Raw genomic sequence first — 20,360 nt, forward strand, 5'->3', positions numbered from 1 at the left:
TGTATTTATAGAATGTGCTAAATAGGGAAGCAGGCCTTTCACAGCATGCATTGTATTCTATTCACCAATGATTTTACTAGGAATAATAAACCCTGCTGCACCTGCACTTTTACACTACAGCTTTAACCGGTGCACTTGTGCCAGATATTAATGAGCTGGCAGATACAAAAATTTTGAAAATCAGGCAAATACTTCACTTTAAGGTTTGGTTGTTCTACTAATGTAACCCAAATCCAATATTGGCACACTCTGCTACTGGCTGTCTTGTTGGAAAGCAGCCTGTGTCGCCGTTTTATGAGCCAGCAGAAGTACTTTCACTTTTAATTAATGGTGTATTAAAAGTGTATTTAGCCCATGCAGAACAAATGTGTGCAACACACTGTATAAACATCTACGTCAGATGGTCATCAGATTGAATCTGATAAGTCAACAGTATCCTCTCATTGTGTAAAGTACGACTTAATGGAAATTACCCAATTCCTTTTCTTTTGCATTGATTGGTTGCTATTTGTTGGATAGCCATGCCCGATGGTCAGTACGCTACCAGATCTTGTTTATTCAGGAAACAATACTTTTTGAGAAGCAAAGAGAGAGACAATGTGGGCGGCTAAAACAGTCGTAGAGAGAGAGCGAGAGAGAGAGAAAAAGAGGTCTCCCTCTATATGCTTACCCTATTTCATTCAACACTGGGCTGCTCCTGTGTTATTACCAAAATAGTTCTTTAAGTTGTAAAGATTATGTTCATATGCTTTAGGAATAATCATATTGTATTGGGTGCCTGAGCTATTAGAGAAGGTACAGGGAAAAATAGTAGACTAGAAAGCTAGCAAGTATGATATTTTAAAGCAATCTCATTGATACCTTCATGTAGATAAAAAAAAAAGTTAAATAATTGTATTAAATAAATAACAGCTAAATTAAGAGATAATAAACATGCAAATGCACTCTAGATAGAAGAAGTGTTCTAACCTGATACACAGCAGATTATTATAGTATTATAGTATTAAAACACAAAGTAACCTGTGAGTAGTTTATTGACCAAGTATGTTTAAACTTTTACAAGACAGTGTTATCTTTTTAAAATATTTAACCAAAACCAGTATTTTCCCCTAACCTGAACTAAATGATTTAGTTGCCTAAGCTAGGATGCAAACCATGTTCTCGCCAGTCCTGCTTTTTCTACACACTGAATCCACCCAAACCCCAGCCCTACAATTTCTCTGTTGTACAAGTCCACATAACTCAGGCAGTAATTATGCTTCCTTTTCTTTCCTTGTAAGTTCTCTTATTTTAGCTGTGTATTGTTTAGTCAGGGTTGGATCTTTATCAAAAGTCAAGGTTGTTTCAGTTTGTGTTCTCTCATGCATTTTCTCCACCTGCTGGAGGCAAACATGGATATCTGTGATATTACTTGTAGGTTTCTGAAGGGATAAGTTTGAGCTTACTTAACGCTGCCATCTAGAAAATCCAAATTTTTGGTATGTATGGATAAAGTTAAAGCAGGAACAAGCAACAACAACCACAAATGTATATCATGGCCTGATAGCACCTTTCAGTCAGAGCAAACACTGCTGAAACACACTTCTCCTACATGTTGGCTTAATGGTTTTACATTTCTGCTGAAAAGAATATATTGACTTTGTTTTGTATTAACTTGAGGTTTTCTTTTTCTTTAAAATTCATTCAGATGTGTTTTTTGGAGGAGCTGCATATTAAGGCAATTCCACATGGGCTATAACATTTGCTTGATATTTTTTTCGGCCTGAGTTGGCTCTGATCTTTATCATGGTCATTTCGGTTCAATTCAGAAAATCTCTTTTCTGTTTTAATCTGTCTAGTCTGATATTGTTACGCTTTGCTCTTTGTGTTTCTGGTCTTTTCCTCTCTCTTTCTCTTCTTTGATCCAAAGCAATAGGTGAGTTGAAAGGTTAGCTCATTCTTTGACCATGACTTCTCTAAAATCCTGAACAGAAACCTGAGCACTGCTACAAACTAAAGAAGAGAGGCCAGAGTGAGTGTAGTGTAGTGTGTGTGTGTGTGTGTGTGTGTGTGTTCTCCCAGGTGACGGAGCATGGGCGAGAGAGATACTCGTTTGATCCCTGGAACAAAGAGAGAGGGGAGGGCAAAGGAGAGAGCAGCAGAGAGAGACAGCAGGGGAGAGAGAGACACACACACAGGGAAATAGATGAGTGAGAGAGACAGATAGCTAAAGGGTGGAAGAGAGGAAGACAAGAGGGAGAGAGAGAGAGAGAGACAGGAGGGAGAAAGCGTGAGACAGGGGGTTAGCAGGGATCAAGGCTCATGAGAACAGAGCTTTGTTGAAGGGGGTTTGAAGATCACGAGCAGCTTTGTCAAACAGAAGGCAAGGAGAACTGTTGTGTCCAAAAACTGTTCAGTGCATACACACACACACCTATAATTGTGACAACTAGCATGAAACATGCAACAGCAAACAGCATATTTTAAAGGGTTTGTGGTTAAAATACATTTTCTCACTTACAGTCATGCCATGTTTTCTTGGATCATCACAGATCGGTCTGTCAGGATTCTTTCAAAGTGTTGGCCTCCACCCCAATACAACTGAGGTGAATGGAATTTTATTTGGTGGTTCTGCACAATAATGATAAATCACATTTAACAATTAAACAGCTACATCTAGTCTCTGAAATAATGTCCCCAATATGCTGAATAATCCACAGACTGAATAGCTTTGACTGGAACTACATTCTAACGATGAAATGGCCCCTAAGAAAACTGTTAACAGCGATGTCAAAACTGGACTGTGCAGAGTAACTGGGACACTGATTCCAGAAAGATATGTGTAACATGTGTGTAACATCTTTTTTGTGTAATTTTAAATGCTGTGAGCACCACAAACCTAAATCATGGCTGGTTGAAATTACAGTATGTTTATATAAGTTTTTGCAACAACAAACATTTTGAGAAAAACCTAACGTGGCCCAAAATACATATTTTATCAGCATAACAAGGAAACATTTCAAATGAATAATGTTGCAAAATGTTCACTGACAATGTATTTTATTTGTTTTACCTAAAACATCTGCTTTTAGCAGCTAAAGCATGTTTAACGATTGATCATGTTTTGGTACTCAAAGTAGCTAGGTTAAAATGGATCTTTGTTATATATTGCAGAAATCAACAGTAAATTAAAATAAGAGGCACTGGGAAAAAAGTTTGCCTATGTACATAATACAGGCAGCAATTATGTTTCCCTAAAAACATTTTTGGCAAAACAAATGAGTAGTACACAAACTTTTCAGGAGGCAGCTGAATCCATTCAGCTCCATTGTTTGGGGGTGGGGTCAAACTTCTTGGAGAGGAATATTTCCAAAACCTGGGGAAATAAAACTAAGTGCTTTTTTGTTGGGTGAACCAACCATTTAAGACAGCTCTGAAAAAACAAGATTACCTCTTAAAGCCATATTCATAGACCACACTACAATTGTTTACTGCGACTGGACAGTTTCATCAGTAATGCTGTATGCACAGTGCAGTGAACACCTTTAGCTTGCCTATGCAATCAGTCCCCAGAAAACAGCCTACCCTTCACTGATGTCGGAGGAAAAAATGCAAGGCAAATCATTTTACATCCAGTGCGGTCATCAGGGCTCCTGATCAGCAGGTAGTGAAAAGTGTTTCGACACGCTGAAACGACTAAAAGGAGTCAGACGCAGGAGAGGAGTAGATGGGAGAAGAAGACAGAGTAGAAAACAGAGGTCAAAGCAGTGAACATTTTACAGTACAATTTAATTAGTTACTTATGGCGCAGTCTGTCTTGTAAAAGTCAACACACTGTTTTTACAAATGGTTTTGAAATTTATTCTTTCATTTCCAGATACATGAAAACAATGATGTTTTAAATCCAATTAAAATCTAATCTGGTCTCCTTCATACTATACATGTATCCTGTCCAAGGCCACTGCATACATTATAATATGACTGGATCACCTTCATGCGCATATGCACACTATATTATTATGTACACAGCCATGTAACCAGCCCCCTCAGACTCACTGTCCTTCAACCCCCCCATTTCTTCACCTCCACCAAAGACATGTCACTATTGCGTTAAACTGCAGTTTATTAAAATGGTTTTGCATGTTGAAAAAAACTACCTAATGCGCATATGTATATATGTATATATGTCTGTGCTCATATGGAAATAACACTGTTATTCTATACAAATTCTGTGATTGTAGAGGAATATATTTCACACTATGCGATCTTGAAACGTCCTCAGCACAACCTAAACAAGGAAATTCTCGGTGGCAGTGTGTTCAGGTGCCCTTTAGCAAATGCATTTTGCTTCTGGAACAGACACTTGTATCGTGAAGCTTCTAATTTTGAATGTGTGTACTGAAAAAGTGCACACATACTCGGTCAAAACAAGGATAAATAAACAGTTATCGTTCCAAAAAATCCAAAAAGTGTGTTTAAAAATGTACTGTTACAAAATGTATACCACATGATTTTCATACACGAGTGATCGCATCCCCCATCATGCCTCACTTCTCCTGACATACTCCTGTATATTGTAAATGGCTTTCATCAAAAGCGCCTTAAAATACCAGGAAAGCATACTGTACATCTTTGTGTGTGCATGTGCCTGGTGGGAATTGAATCAAATATATAAACATGTTTTTATAAAACCCAGTTTAACACAGAGCGACTATCAACCCAACCCCCACATCCCCACCCACATTTACCTTTTTATTCTCTTCCCCTACACAAAGACTTTTATTATGATCCTCAAAACATGCCCAAGAGACATGTGAGTCACTCAGAGAAGTTATTAATTTCATGTGGTTAGGTATGATGAGGCACGGCCCTAAAATTACTAATCTATCCAATTGAAGACAATCAAAATTAAAATAGATAAAATAAAATAGATTTTTGTTTTATACTACCACAGCCGATCTCCAATTTGAACCACTCATCCATATCCCTAGGACTCTGAATAGGAATCATCTGGTATAGAAAAATGTGTTTGAAAACCTGTTACTTCTTGGGTGTCAGAGGTCAACATTTTTTATTACTTTGCTGATGTGAATTATTCAGTTCAATCCAAAGAGTTATAGTCAGTGACTAGATAGTTTATTCATGTTTCTGTTTATAAGCTAAAAGAATGCATCACCCATCAAACACACCGGTAAGCAATTAAAACAACAACAACATTGATAATGATGTAATGATTGGTCTTGGATTACATACTGTAAATTCAGTCTGTGGCTTGTTCAAACTCCTATGTTCAGCTCAGCACAAAAGATCCTCTGCACAGCTTTGTTTTGCCGCTGAAATCAAAAACAAGACTGAGGGCAAAACTAATTAACACAATAACAATAAGACTTGATTCACAAAAGATCAACAAGAAGTCACCATAGGAGGTACAGCACAATAATTAATCGAGCGAACATATAAATAGAGTCGACAAGAGCAAAAGGAAAACAAATGTAACGGTTAATGAACAAGTAATTAGAATTATTAGAAACACATTAGCCTCAAACAGCTAGTATAGTAGTTATCTTGGTTAGCATTCAACTGATCGTGTAAGGATGATGAAAATGATGTAATACTGAGTACATTAAGTGAGCACGTAAGGACGATCAAAAAGGTGTTATACTGAATAAATTGAATGGGAGGATATAAGTTGGGTTGATATGAGTTAAAAGATACTTAAAAATGTCCAAAAAAAGGGAAAATTAGAATGCTTTGAATCATTGCACTGTTTGAGTAAAAACTGATAATTCATTCCTTTATAAAACAGGACAAAGTTAAAATACACTGATCTGTAGATCAGTAATCTATTGCTTTTCGGGTAAAAGAGGCTAAAAAGGTTAGTAGGATAAAAAGACGATGTATGTTTAAAATGCTTTTTTTTAATTTAACTTCTATATCAATTTGGGGAAATGCATCTTAAAAAACAATATGCAGTGTTTGATTGTTTACATAAGCTTAACTTTCTTTTTGACGTATAGTTTTAAGTACTAGTTTGTGATTGGAGGATCTGTTCACGATTGCTCATGCCTCGTTCAGCCTGTGTACGGAACGTGTGGCTTACGTTCGTCCATTACAACATTGGACTTGACTGAGGCTACATCGTGTCCGTGTCGTACTTTCTATTTCCCCTTTTACAGGTAAGAACGAGGGTTGTAGTTTGTTTGAATGATTTATTTATGTGTTTAATGCTGTAAGGAACATGCAGGGAGTAAATATTAATGACTGTAGCGATTTATGTATGCACAATTAGCAGGCTAAAGGTGAAGTGTTGCTCCAGTGTAGCCTGTATGCTAGCTGTGTCATGGGAACGCCGCCACCGCCGTTTTCTGTGTATTTGTTTTACATTGTAGGGATTGTTGCAGTGTAAGAAAAATGAGTGTAATGTGAAGAGGCAGGATACTTTATATGTAAGTGCAACACTGCTGAGGGTTAAGTGTTAAGAGTATTCTGAATTAATAACTCTAAGGTAGCAGTATTTAGTATTACAGAATATTTCCAATTGTGCTCAACACTTCACAGAGCTAAATGTAATTTACTGTTCTTTGCCAATACTGTTAAAATGCTGTGAAAGTATATTGGTATGTTTTTGGTCAATACATTACAACATTGGACTTGACTGAGGCTACATCGTGTCCGTGTCGTACTTTCTATTTCCCCTTTTACAGGGGCGTAACAATCGCAAAAAGAAATAAAGTAACATCTCAAAATTATAACAACAATCACTAAACAGTGATTGCGACAATGTCAGTTTAACTGCTATATATCTGTGCTTGTAGTTGCTATTGGCAACAAAACACCCAACTAGATCCAACTGCTGGTGGCAGAATATAAGTGCTATAATGTTTGCAACCTCCCATCTGCTACAAAGTTATGGCGTATTGATTACTTCTCTTTTTCCCTCCAGAAAATTCCATACTGTACTTAGCACAACCTGTATTTATGTTTACCAGACAAGGACCTCTAGTGGACATGTGAATCACAACTTTTGTGTGCCAGAAGCAAATGTGGGAGTATCATGATGTTGTTATAACGCTACAAAGTGTTGAAGGGAAGAGGTTGGATGGATGGGTTAACAAAGTGTGTGACTCTGACACATGGCCAGACTCACAATAAACCTCAACTAATGTATTGCAGTGGCAGATCAGAAAACAGTCTTATAAAGAATTTATGTAATTGCCATTTGTAACATCTTTAGAAGGCACTGACAAACAATCAAATGGGTCATTCTGGAGGGTATCGAAACAAAATATTCTATCCATGAAAGGTTAAAATCAAGGCCAACTGGACTTGTATCTTCAACCAAGTCCAGTAGCCTTTGATTTGAACCTTCCTTGGATAACTATGACCTGGATGACTGAGAATCTTCACAGACATCTACATATTCTGTTGTTTAGTTTGGAGTAGTAATAATAATAATAATCCTTATTTGTAGAGCACTTTTCAAAAACAAGTTACAAAGTGCTTTAACAAGTGTAAAGAATAATACAAAAAAACAAGATAAGAGCATGAAAACATTAAAAAGACTAAAATACAGATTAATATAAAATTAGGAAAATAAAATAAAAGGGATAAAATAAAGTCAAATAAGATCGGGAAAGGCTCTCCTATAAAAGTATGTTTTAAGAAGGGACTTAAAAGAGTTCACTGACTCAGCCGACCTGGTTTCCTCGGGCAGGCTGTTCCAGAGCCTCGGGTCCCTGACAGCAAACGCTCTGTCCCCTTTAGTTTTCAGTCGAGACTCTGGAACAGACAGCAGACCTCTGCCCGAGGATCTCAAGGTACGTGCTGGTGTGTATGGGACTAAAAGGTCAGAAATATAACAAGGCGAGAGGCCATGAAGAGCTTTAAAAGTGATCAGTAGAATTTTAAAGTCAATTCTAAAACATACTGGGAGCCAGAGTAATGAAGCTAAAATAGGAGTAATGTGGTCATATTTCTTTGTTCTGGTTAAAAGCCTGGCAGCTGAGTTCTGGACAGTCTGGAGTCAATCAATAGATTTTTGGGTTAAACAGGTGAAAAGGCTGTTGCAATAATCCAGGCGTGATGAGATGAAGGCGTGTAAAATGGTCTCGGTGTCCTTAAAAGTTAACATAGATCGAATTTTAGCTATATTTCTAAGTTGATAAAAACATGATTGAACAAGCTTTGTGGTGTGCTGCTCGAAATTTAAATTACTATCAAACCAAACACCAAGGTTCTTTGCCACAGGCTTAATGTGATTTACTAGGGAACCAGCAGATGGCAGTATTTGATTTGCCATCTGCTGGGACCCAATGACCAGGATTTCTGTTTTGTCTGAGTTCAGCTGGAGGAAATTATTTGACATCCATTTTTTAACTTCACAAAGGCAGTTGTTAAGTGAACTCAGCATTCCAGGGTCTGTGGATCTGACGGGCAAGTATATTTGTGTGTCATCAGCATAAATATGAAAAGAAATGCCATGTTTATGGATAATATGTCCAAGGGGAAGCAGATACAAGGAAAACAAAATGGGTCCTAAGACCGACCCCTGAGGCACACCATATTTAACTGGACAGAACGAGGAGACATAGTTGTTTACAGACACACAAAACTTCCTATTTGACAGATAGGATGAAAACCATTCTAGGGCAGTACCAGAGATCCCCACCCAGTGCCTCAGTCTAACATGATGTTGTAATCAATGGTGTCAAAAGCAGCACTAAGGTCCAGGAGTACCAGGACTGAGCACATGCCTTCATCAGCAGACATTAAAAGGTCATTGGTGACTTTAAGCAGGGCAGTCTCAGTGCTGTGGTACTTCCTAAAACCAGACTGAAACTTAAAAAATATTTTGTTATTTTCCAGTACAATGAGCAGCTGTTTGGACACAATTCTTTCTAGAATCTTTGCAATAAAAGCAGTTTTGAAATTGGTCTAAAATTATGTGGGAGGGAGGGATCTAAACCAGGTTTCTTTAAAAGTGGGTTCACGCAAGCCGTTTTAAAATAATCAGGGACACAACCAGTAGATAGGGAGCTGTTGAAAACAGAGATCAAATGGGGCCCAACAGAATCTATTACTTTCAGTAAAAATTTTGTAGGTATTACATCAAGTGGGCTGGAGGACACTCTCATTTGTGATACTGTTTTTAAAAGCTCAGACAAGTCGATGGGATAAAACTGGTTAAAACTCTCTTGTTGCTGGTGAGGAACCTCTGAGTAAGAGGCCGCGGGGGTAATAGAGGCTCTGATTGACACCACCTTATTGGTAAAATAAGATAAAAACAATTCACAGTCATCATTACTTCCAGCTGAGGCACAAGGAGGGGTTGGGTTTACCAGCTGATCCACAGTCTTAAACAGAAACCTGGGATTGTGTTTATGTGTAGTAATGAGTTCAGAAAAATAATGTGTTCTTGCATCCTTAACCATGTTATTGTAGTTAATTAATAAATCCTTCAGACTGAGGTAATGGACTTGGAGACTGGATTTTTTCCATCTGCGCTCTGCTTTCCTGCATTCCCTTTTTAGGCTACGAATACTGTCATTTATCCAGGGTTGCTTACTAGCTTTAGACGTAGGCCTAACCTTTAGAGGAGCAGTAATATTTAGTGACGACAAGCAGATATGATTGAAGTGATCGACCAGATTGTTGGTGTTGGAATCAGACAGGTGTTGGCTTTGGCTCTGAAAGAATGCGCAAAACTTTGAAACACTTTGTTCATTAAAGATGCAAGAACACACGGAGCTTGGTGAGGCGGCATGAGTAATAGGCGAATCGCAGCTAAAAACAATACATCTGTGGTCAGATATGGTCATGTCCACTAATTCCACAGAGGAAATGCTGACACCCAGGGTAAAAACCAAGTCCAGTGTATGACCACAGTTATGGGTTTGCCCTTTGACATGTTGTTTGAAGTTAAAAGAAGTGGCCATATTTAAAAAGTTAGTTGCATTAACATTGTTGGGGTCATCAACATGAATATTAAAATCGCCACAAAGAACAATTCTGTCATCATTTAAAACCAGAGTAGATAAAAATTCAGGAAGTTCTGATAAAAATCCTCCAGGCGGTTTTGGGGGGCGATAAATTATAACAAATATGATAGGTTGCAGCCCTCCAAGTTTAAGAGTGAGAACTTCAAAGGAGTTAAATTCATCACAGCGTACTTGATGACATTTTAAATTTTTCCTATACACGCTCACTAGCCCACCACCACGACCACTGACCCTCGGTTGACTAAAACAATCATATTGAGGCGGACACAGTTCAGCTAGCTGGCTATAGTCATTCATTTGCAACCAGGATTCAGTTAAAAACATAAAATCTAGATTTGCAGACAAGATAAAATCATTTAAGATAAAAGTCTTACTTGAAAGTGATCTCACATTGAAGAGAGCCATTTTAAATGAGTTTGTTCTGGGTGCTGGAGTTGGTGCAGTTGTCCTAATCCTTAAGAGATTACTATTATTTCTGTGTGGGATGTGCACATTTCGGTTTACTGGTCTATGCGTGATGATGACAGGAATAGAAGTCGTTGGAACAGCGCTGGGAGCAGACGGCTTTACATGCTAGCAGGTGGAGACAGTTGTTTGTGGCAGTGAGGCAGAGATCTGTTCAGTGAGCGGTGGTGTGTCCAGGTGTGCTGCATGAATGATTAGTCATTCACATAAGTCATGTGTGGACCGCACCACATGCTGTATGTACGCAGCTAACATTTCTGAGCCCCGTTTGTTTGGGTGAAGTCCGTCTGTCTTAAAAAGAGACACTCTTTGCCAGAAAATATTAAAATTATCCACATAACACACACGATGAGCCCTGCAGGCGGACTGGAGCCAGTCGTGGAGGCCAAGGAGTCTACTGAAGCGGCCATCACCGCGACCAACTGTGGGAATGGGACCAGAGATAAAAACGGACTTTCCACACTGCTTTAAAAAGTTAAAAAGACGGTTAAAATCTGATTTTGTCAGCTCAGACTGCTGAAGAGCTGTGTCATTGGTTCCGACATGGACTATCACTCTTGTGATGGAGGACGGGAGCGATGGCATCAGGTCCTGGAGTTTTTTTAAAATGTCAGCCGTGGTGGCACCGGGGAAGCAGTGAGTGGTAGCGTTAAAGAAACGGATGTTTCTGGTTATGGAGTCACCAATTATTAGTGTGGTTGGGGAGAAAAGAGGACGAGGAGATGCAGGTTGTGGGGTTCCAGAGCAGGACTGAGCAGAATCTGCTTCAACACTGTGTGCGGACTGAGGATGGAGTGTGTGAGCTGCTGAGTGTTGTGTTGGAGTAGCAGTAACACACCTGAGAGAAGGGCTACCCGACGGTGCAGGGTAGAGACGGCCTCCGGAGCGTCTGAGCACAGCCTCCTTCAGGATCCCATGGCGGGAAGCGGAGGTTTTTGACCGGGATGACTGCCGCCGATCAGGCCCAGCGGCAGACCGGCAGACCGGCAGACCGGCGGCCCAGCGCGGGAGATGTAGCCGGTGGAGGAGATGCAACAGTGTCGGCAGGCACTGTGCGCCGAAAGAGATCCGTATCAGGGAGCCACAGGTGCATCAGCTGGATGGACCGGAGTGTCGTTAGACAAGGCTGCATAGCGGTTGGAGAGGCCGATGTGTGGAGGAGAGGCAGCCCCATCCGAGCCTCTCTTAAAGCCACGGACCACCACTTCAGCCCCGGTTGACTGATGCTTCGGAGTCGAGCAGGATGAAACCCTCGGAAGGCTAGAGGGGTCCCAAAACACAGTGTCCTGGATGTTAGCGGTTGCGCTAAGAGAAACAATCTGTTTGGCTTGTACTGAAGCCGCATCCATAAAGCCAGTCAGCAGGGAATCTTTCTCTTTGAGTTCCTCTGAAAGTCGTCGGATGTCTTCCATAAGGTCAGCAATCTTCTTGTTCGCTTTCTTAAGGAGTGTGCAGTCCTCATGGGGCAGAGTTATATAGGCTAGCATAGTCACCGGAGCTTTGTTGTGATCAGTAGCATTGATCGCGTTTTTACGGTCATCTAGCTTAAAATCCATGTCGGATGACTAAAATCCTTAACCCACGTAAAACTTAAGTTAAATAAAAAGGATATAAGAAATGTAACGAAAAAGAGTGGATTAAAACTGGATAAGAGTCCGGTTTAAGACGGAGCTTCCGACAGGTGGCTACAGACGCCAACGCATGCGCAGAGTGCAGATTACATCAGCAATAGTACTTGTTGGCACTAATCTAATGATTTTGTCAGTGTCACTGATGATTCTATACAACCATCTTTTGGATTTGGTGTTAAATATTCACCTGTTCATTTAGTGAACAGCTCTGATAAACAACCTAGGACAAATGTGTGCTTTACCACTGATTATGTATTTGAAAAGTGTTTGAAAAGCAGGACAGGGAAGAAGAAGAGTTTTGCTAATTTCCCTCTGTTTTCTCTTCCTCCATCGTTGAACAAGACAGTGTTGAATCTAAGCTGGTAGTCTCTCTCTCTCCCTCTGTCTCTCTGTCAAACAAGAGCAGTAGAGAGTGCTGACTATGAGCTGGTAGCATGGTGAGTCAGCCAGCAGCTTTACATTTAACACATGCCAACGCTAGCAGGACTGAAAGGAACGCAGTGGGGGTGCTTTCTCTCCCTCTGTCTTGGTCTTAGTCTGTGGCTCTCTTCCTGTTCCTCTCTCTTCCTCTTTGGTGATTTCTCTCTTCTCTTTCCTTTCCACCATCTTCTCCCTATTGCCACCCATTACCTATTGTCTGCCCCCCACCACTACTCTCTATTTTTGCCCTCCCCCTCTCTCTCCCCTCCTTCTACATCTCCCTCCCTCTTTCTCTCTCTCTGTAGTCTCCCAGTGGTCTTGCTGAGGGGCATATGCTGTTGCAGGGAGAAGGGGATGTCAGCTTGGATTTCAACCCTGTCACAACAGGGAAACACATACATACATGTACACACACACACACACACACACACACACACACACACACACACACACACAGGTATACAGGCACAGGAAGCAAATGGCCACTTATGAAATGTGCTACATTTCTGTCTTTCACACACACACACACACACACAATCAAATGGCCACTTGTACAGTATGTGGGCACAGACACACACATGCGATGAAAAGAGTCTCACCAGGGTAGAAAACAGTGCTTGTCTGCCTGACAGGAAGAGAATAGCCCTGTCTAAGGAGGAAAGAGACGAGAGGAGAGAAGAGAAGAGAAGAGGCAAGTGTTGGAGGAAGACCAGAGCCAAAGACAGAAAGTGTGAGGAAAGTGGATGGGGAGGAGAGTCAGATAGGGAGAGAAGAAAAAAACAGAGGGGTTAAAAGAGAAAATAATAGAGAAGAAAAAAAGACAATGCATGTATTGGGTGACACCCAATGGCTGCAGTACTTTATGTATGGAAACTAGATCGCACCAACTAATAGCAAACATCCCTTTTTCATAGCCGTTTTCTGCCAGTGTGTTCCTTTGTTTACTTCCCTTACCCATAGTTGAACCCCCCCCCCCCCCCCCCCACACACACACACACACACACACACTCTCTCTCAGCTCCTGATATGGTATCAATGACCTTAGCTCAGTGCAGCATGGTCACACTGGTCTGAACAGAATCCCATTACTGACACCCTTCATGTGTAACATTACTGCACTGTGTTGGTGTGTGTTTGTATGCCTGTATACATGCGTGACATTGCCCTTTCCATTGCAACAACAATATTATTGGTGGTGCGTAGCAGACAGATACACACATAAGCACACTAGGACACTAACCCACACATATACACAGGCAGACACAGTCAGTGTTGAATACAAAACACATAGCGGCATGGTCTTAGTGACAGAATTGGTACAACACACACACACACACACACACAAACATCCCAGAATTATTCCATTCTTATTATTATAGCTCCCTCCTCCAAAGTTATTAATCCCACACACAGGGGTTTTTGAAACATTTCCGTCTGGGAACCAAGCTCATTAAAACAGTGCTCATGTGGGTACCGACCAGAAAAAAAGCCTTCTTAAACAATATGCGTCTTGACGCTTAGTTTAAATTAGCAAATAACTCTTAACTCATATCACACATGAGGCTTTTAAACTCCACCACAGTTTAAATGTTTAAATAACATCATTTTCAATAGATAAACATATTTGATGTAGATGACGAGCATCTGCCCAACTGCCAGACTGGAGGAGCACTTTTACGTTTGAAGAATGGCGTTTCAAAGGTAAGAAAATGATCTAACAAGCTAAAATGAATTAACTACCAGGAATGTGTCTTTCTATATCTTGAGCTGCCTTTAGGTTCATTGTAACACACAAAGGCTCCCATATGGCCCATGAAGGCCAATACTTTAGATTAGAGTTGACTTTAACGGAAGAATGGCTTTGATTTTATAAGCTGCTGTTGAAATTGCTGCATCAGCCCTATTAACACCATATGGTTTGTTTTGGAAGGATGGAACAGGCAGCCATTATGCTATGAGTATAGTTTAGGTTTAGGAAAGCAAATGTGTAAATAGTATGCATAAGATCTAAACACTTTGGCAATATCATGCACAGTAAAACAATACACTGTGATTATGTTTCTCTTTAGACTAGGCTTTGGTCAATTGTTCAACGAAATTGGAAAGCATCCACAAACAAATATGTTAATAACAGTAAATTTGGACAAATACTTCCATAAATGTGCAAAAAAAACACCTCATGGGTCACACTCAAAGCTCCTTATCTGACCATATATTTTGTTACAGCATACAGATCCAATATGGTGACTGTCAAATTCAACAAGGTTGGCTGATTTTTCTGCGAATTATTCTCAATGATTAATGGTCTTATTACTACAGCTGCCCCTCCCTCCTCCTCAAACACACACAAGAGAGATACAAGTGTATGATTAAGGGGTGGAAATGAGAGGAAAGAGGAGCAGTGCAGAAAATAGAGGGAGACAGAAGATGGAAAAGCAGAAAGAGGAGACGGGGAGTGGCTGACAAAACTAACGACATAAAACTGCTCTCACAGTGGATGTGGGAATCCTTGATTGATGCCTTTTCTTGCCATATTACAGCAGCTCAGGGGTCTTTTAATTTTTATACCAAATAAACAAGAAACAAGCTTTTCACCTTAAACATGCTGTTTCCTGTTTGGCAGCAGCAGCATGAACTTTGGCTACAAGCCATTCAAATTGTCTAATTGTGTTTCTCCACCTTTTAAATACTTAAAAACATTCTCAGTTCATTTACAGTTTCTTTGTCAAATATTCTCATTCTCAGGGTTGGAGAATAAGGGATTACATGTAACGGTGTTACAGGATACAACAATAAAGTAACTGTATTCCGTTACAGTTCAGAAAAAAAGATGTAATCAGATTACAGGTGCATTTTGTAAAAATGGGGATTACACATAGAGATTACTTTCAACACAAAGTTTCCATGAAACGGAAAGCAGACTGCTATTTGCTATTTATGTCTTTCCTGTAAAAATATACAGGGAGGGATTTGTCGCAGATATTGATTGGCGTGTAGCCAGTAGTTGAACGTGGTTACGCCCCCTCCCCATCATGCAGACTCTGTGCAGACTGATTCCAGCTTCTATTTCATATAGGCTTCACCCTCTAAGGCTATCGCTATTGGGTTTACCCCTTCCGCGCGCCTGCACGGCACTGAGAATTTCAGTCTACGCCCACCCACAGCGTGGGCCTCTCCTACGTAGGCACCATTTATATATATACTCTAAAAACAAATTCAGGGGACCTTTATTACTTAAATGCATACTATAAGTCATTACTTAAATATATATGTTGTTGTGAAATAAAAAACTTTTTACTTTTAATTGTTTTTTTATTGAACATGGATGACACACAAATTATGCCTATTGATTCAATATACTATCATGACTTCTCAGAGTTTAACATTTTCAGTTAATCAAAAAATTCTTTAATTTTAAGTTCTGTTAATGTAAAAATACAATTTGATGACATGTAAACGGCTCACAGTTTCCCTCTCCTTTATGTGCGGGCATGTTCAAGGCCAGACGAGTGACCACAGGGCCACAGCTGAAACTCATTCAAGTGTAACATGGTGAATGGTAAGTAATTTTATGTTTAATTACACATATTTGCATTCGCTCAGGATTCTGTTGGTGATAGCCTACACTGTAAACCTGAACACACTGCTTACTCAAAAGACTTATGAGTTCAGCAATCAAAACCAGCTACTAAGTACACCATACACTAAACAACCAAGTCTTCTTAACGAGTTATGTTGTTTTAATTATGTGTGTATCATCGTTTTTGAGTGATGGATTTCTAAATCAAACCCTCCGAGTGTTGAGACGCACGCTGACGTGTGACGTCATTTACGGCCAAACGGGACTGTTTTCAGAAAATTCAAGATGGCTACCAGATGCGAGGGAGACGATTTTGCAAGTAACGGAGCAAAACTGTTAATAACCTATTTAACAAAAGTCGAGAGAACCAGTATTTATTCGCAGCGCTGTGAAAGAAATGTTTTTGTGTTCTTTAACTTCTATTTTACAACTGTGTGTGCTCTGGGAGGACCGCTTCAGGATGTAGAGGCAGTTTGGCGCATTACTTTTATGCTAACGTTAACGGACATTAGCTCCAAAGTAACGTAATGTTGTGACTGAAGCCTTCGCCTGACAGTCGGCAGAGAATGCGCTTTGGCCCAGTGAGTAAAAAAGTTTATCACGTTTCGGCTCTGTTGTCAAGCGCAGTTACGTTTACAGAAAGGCTAACGTTAATTAGAAGCAAGCTGGCTCACATTGAGGTAACTTTAAGTTTGCACTGTTGTGAACTGCTGTCACTGTCAGGTAACTCACGTTAATTAACATTATAATGTGGAGACAGTCAACCTCTGCGTTTGTTTATAAGCTTTTCCTGAAATAGTGTTGATGCACGGCTAAAAGATTCATTTTATTAGCTGTAAACCTAATGATTCTTCTTAGCCCTTCTATTGCAGAGACTAGTTGCCTCGCCTGAAGTGGCTGTAACGTTAATATGTATTTGAAAAAAGTTTTTTTCCACTGTGGTAATGAAACCTTTTAACTGATGAAGAATGCTCAGTTTTCATTGAAACTATTTTATCATTTGTTCATTTTGGAATATGTTTGTGGTAACGTTATGTTGACATGAGTTGCATTATCACACAAAAAGTTTGTGTTATTTAGCATTGTCTCAGATATTTAAACTAGATGTAACGAATAAACTGGAAACTTACTCTTAGAGACTAAATACATTTCTCACAACATTAAACTGTGCCAGTATCACATGTTTGTGAAAAGTGTTTACATGGCCATTATTTTGTAAACTAATAAAAAGTTGGTGTTCATATATTTTGTGCCCATTAAGGACTATAGAGGGTGCTGCTGAAGGGATTTCATCATGTCCATAATCACCTGACTTGCGAAAGCAGCTCTTGTATCGGTGAGTAAGTGAAATGATAACATATAGTATTTTTAAAAAATCTGCAAATGATGATGTTCTTGTTGACTGGACTAATAGGAATTCTTCATGTTGTACCTGCTCCTGCAAGATGAAGTATTGAGTGACACTACAGCTATCCAAGGTATGTTTTCAATTTGCACATCTCTGCATAAGAGTTAGTGTATTTCATTTGAATTATTCAAGATTATGTAGACTTGATGCATTTTATACTGCATAGATTTGAAAGACTTGAGTTAAGGTATTTAAAGGAACATACGGGCATCATTTGAACTTACTAGGATGCTTCCTTATTAAACGAAAATTCCCTTAGTGGTAACAATATTAATCTACATACATTTATGTGTTTGAATGTCTGCAGGTGTTTTCTGAGTTCCATCGTCATCATGACTAATGTTGAACCTATGGAGCCAATTCAACTGTGAGCTTGACAACACAGTTGATTGTCCTGTCCAGGTGGAGTGCTAGGATTTATGACCTCCAGGTGAGTGTAAGATTAATTTTGCCATAGCCACAATGTAGATCACAAAATGTGTGGTCATTACAGATTAGGACATCTCTGCAATACAGTTATTCTGAATTTGTGATGATTATGATGACATCTACTTTCAATGGTCATTTCACATTTGCACAGTTGTGTCATTTTGTTTTGCTTTGTTTTCCAGTACATGATCACTTTAAAAGTTATTACAAGCCTATTTTAAATGGCTATTCTTAGGCTGCACTGAACACATGATACAAATCAGAGAATCCTCACTTTATTTTTTACTTGTCCGAGAGACCAATGCCATCGATGATTGACCCCTGTAGGGTCTGCTAACAGTGCAGAGGAACAGACCGAGAGAGAGATGTAGTGTAGGCCTCCTCCACATGCAGATCCATCCAAAAGTTGTTAACATGAAATCTGGGCCAAAGAGGTTCAAAACACAGGCAGTGTTTGGCTATAAAACTTACTGCTGACAAACCACGTGTAAGTGTTTGTCCCTGTATGATACAGCGAGAGACAATCAGAAAGAGGTGGTGTGAGCTGTTGTGTGTGTGCAGGGTTGAGGGTTGAAGTGTGGGTGCTGGTGCGACTATCAAAATCACCAAATCTAAAACCGAAAACCTACCGAGTGAATAACTAGAATACTGGGGTCCAGCCCTACTGCACTGGCTTCCAAATATCTTTTGTCATGTTGTAAGTCTTGTCTTATACGTAGTTGCAGCTGGATGGATTTATTATTGTTATTGCTGTTGTTGCTAATAATAGTATTATTATTCTTTTACAATTACATTGGTATAACTGTTAAACTATATGCCTTAATGTACTGAAAAAACATTTGTATAATGATAATTATTTTGATTATCAATCTAGAAACAACATGATGTACACATGAGATGCATTCTGCCCTCCCAGTGGACCTGCGAGAGGATGACTGATTTCTTCAAGACCCGCAATGTAAATCCTCAGTATACTCGCACACAATGTCAATATCAATGAAATGTACTATGGCAAACCAACTTTGCCTCTTCCAGCATTTGACAGACTGACCGACTTCACTCCGTAAAAAACTTGGTAGCCTATTACATTACAAATTGCCGTGGATATTTTAAGTAAGACCAGGTAAAGCAGCAGTCAACACACAGGGTGCAGATGTTGTTTTCGGTTATTTTGAAAGGCTATGTCATTAACAAGCTGACACGCAGCTCACCTGCTGAGGTGATAACGGATCGTGGGTGGAAAAATACGGAAAAAAGACGAGTTCTGTGTCATTTAGGCAACTTTATCAAACATACTGCTGATGGAGAAAGTGGAGTAGACGGAGGGAGAGAAACAGAGAGAGGCAGGACAAGCCTGTGTGTTTGCAGTGAGAGACCAGAGGTGTAGGTCTGTGTGAATGTGGGGAGAGGAGAAGTCAAAGGGAGGTGCAAAGCGGGTATATTTAAAAATTATAATAATATTCGTGGGGATTAAAAACTGCTCTCACAGGGTAGTATAATGTGAAAAATTAAGACTAAGATTACAGTTACGATGCCGGGTCAACATTGTGATGTCTGTCAGTCATCGTCTCGGTCCAACCCTAATTCATAGATTTTTTTTCTTCTTTTTTTCTTCTAGTATTTAGTCTATCTCAATAAAATGCTAAAATGTGATTTGTACAATAAGAGTTATTGGTGCTTTCAGTTTGTGGGGGGCACCGATGAAGCAGTGCATGATATGCAACCTGTCTTTTAAAATTATCCTCATAATTGGATTGTTTGTATTTTGCAGTGCAAAGATGAACCAGATATTGCTGACACGCCTGTGGCTCTCCTCACTGTGGTCACTGACGACGCCCCTGCTGAGGTCCACTTCAACCCTGAGAGCGTTTCTGTTGTAGAGGAAGAGGAAATTGTGAGTGACTATCCAAAGAAACTAATTTACACATTCACCTTTTTTCAGAAAATAATAATGTCTTGATGATAGCAAACCACTGAAGCTGTGCCTAAAAGTACTTGTTGAAAGAAGTTTGAATTTAATCATGTACATAAACGGTTTGTTTCTGTGAAATATAGAAATGGCAGGAGATGTTACAATATTTGATAATGATTGTTCAATAAAGAAAAGTTACTTGTGATAATGGAGTTGTAGTTGTATCTATGAGAATTACTGAGCATCCGGGTTAACATCAGGTTAAAAGATGGTCCAAAGTGTGTCTTTGCAATTGCTAATTTGTTTTTTGTATGTTTTTTCTTTTTAATTAGATGTTTTTCTTTCTTTCAAATGTTGTTTATGTTTCAATCTGTTCTAAAAAGACGTGGGAAATGGGCAAAAATATTGACTTGTACTTTTAATTTGACTTTTTTTTATTTATTTTTTTTAGTTAGTAGTAACTCAGTGTAATTAAGGCAATCAGTTGCCACAAATATTTTAAGTTTTGGGGTAAATTATTTGAGTATGAGGAAGTCAA

General features: G+C 39.4%; 1 long non-coding RNA gene across 1 annotated transcript; it reads left to right on the forward strand.

The window, feature by feature from the left end:
• Nucleotides 1-16,372: 16,372 nt before the first annotated feature.
• On the forward strand, nt 16,373-20,131 carry LOC119897679. Its single transcript, XR_005443416.1, has 6 exons — nt 16,373-16,654; nt 17,335-17,409; nt 17,519-17,551; nt 17,789-17,911; nt 18,785-18,868; nt 19,682-20,131. It is a non-coding gene; the product is annotated as an uncharacterized LOC119897679 (long non-coding RNA).
• The last annotated feature ends 229 nt before the right edge of the window (nt 20,132-20,360 follow it).

Source organism: Micropterus salmoides, unplaced genomic scaffold (assembly GCF_014851395.1).
Source record: "Micropterus salmoides isolate LMB-PRFRI ecotype aquatic unplaced genomic scaffold, ASM1485139v1 Ms_hic_scaffold_11, whole genome shotgun sequence".
NCBI classification, from domain to species: domain Eukaryota; kingdom Metazoa; phylum Chordata; class Actinopteri; order Centrarchiformes; family Centrarchidae; genus Micropterus; species Micropterus salmoides.